The sequence below is a fragment of the Berghia stephanieae genome, chromosome 4 (genome assembly GCF_034508935.2).
Source record: "Berghia stephanieae isolate SIO BIC M18660-M18661 chromosome 4, UCSD_Bste_1.3, whole genome shotgun sequence".
In the NCBI taxonomy this organism is placed as follows: Eukaryota; Metazoa; Mollusca; class Gastropoda; order Nudibranchia; family Aeolidiidae; genus Berghia; species Berghia stephanieae.
The window spans coordinates 79,587,131-79,587,595 of NC_088363.1; positions in this window are offsets into that span (position 1 = coordinate 79,587,131).

Below are 465 nucleotides of genomic sequence, written 5' to 3' on the forward strand. Positions count from 1 at the left end.
TCTTTCTTTGGAATAGATCCTAAAGACAAATTTCCTCTATGAAATGAATAAAGGTTTTTGTTGGTTTTTTTTATCATAAAGTTCTTGCTAATGTTAAAATAGCAACTGATATAATATATTATAAACCAATATAGTTGGCTAATCTTTCGTAAAACTCAAATCTTAAACGAAGTCAGCATAACGTTACAATTATACAAACGTCATGTACACTATAGAATTGAATACTGTAAAAATAATGTGAAATATGATACAAATAAGGCAGTCGGAGTATCAAATTTTCAATATATCTCCATACAATATTGATCAAACACATAACCTTTCGGTTGGTCTGAAGCTTTCAAGAATATTGAGACATCTAAAGATTAAAGATGCACAACAAACAGACCAACAGGAATCTGCCATAATTTGTCTTTCCTTCTTTCTTTTGGATTAGCCGCATCCACAGTAATGCTGCCCCACTGTGTC